Genomic DNA, 606 nt, shown 5'->3' on the forward strand with positions numbered 1-606 from the left:
GTTGTAACACGCTCAAATCTAAAACTGCTGTAACAATATCAGCTGGATATTTTACTCTTAGCTGTAGCCCTCTGTGGCTATGTCCTTGTCCATGGGCTCAGGAGTCCCCAGGTCTCACCACACTTTGGACCAACCAGCCCTTCCTCTTCTTTCTCTCATCTCCAGGTCAACGGGAGTCAATGGACCATGGTTGAACTCGGCCCATTTCTTCATTGCTGCCTTTCCCTCTCTTCCACTCACCAGTAGACCAATGTGGTCGCCAGCAAGCTTACATGCCTGCTCATGTGTTCCCTTTGAGTTTTAGTCTTAGAGAGTTGGTTTTTTTTAAGGTTTTAATTGTGAATTGAGTGAAGGTTCACAGAGCAGATCATCAGTTTTACATTCAACAAATCATGTAATCCCCTCAATGGACCAACAATTACCAGTATTTACCTCTATTCACTTTAACATTGCATTCTTGCCATGGGTCTCCTGCTACCTTCGTCTTCCCTCTGCTAACCTCCCTCTTCTTATATATTGCCTGCCCTGTCACCCATGTCAACATGCATCTACCTTGTGAATAATCCCCCCTAACCATTATATATGTTGTTGTTGTTGTTAAGTGCC

The sequence above is a fragment of the Chrysochloris asiatica genome, unplaced genomic scaffold (genome assembly GCF_000296735.1).
Source record: "Chrysochloris asiatica unplaced genomic scaffold, ChrAsi1.0 scaffold00242, whole genome shotgun sequence".
In the NCBI taxonomy this organism is placed as follows: Eukaryota; Metazoa; Chordata; class Mammalia; order Afrosoricida; family Chrysochloridae; genus Chrysochloris; species Chrysochloris asiatica.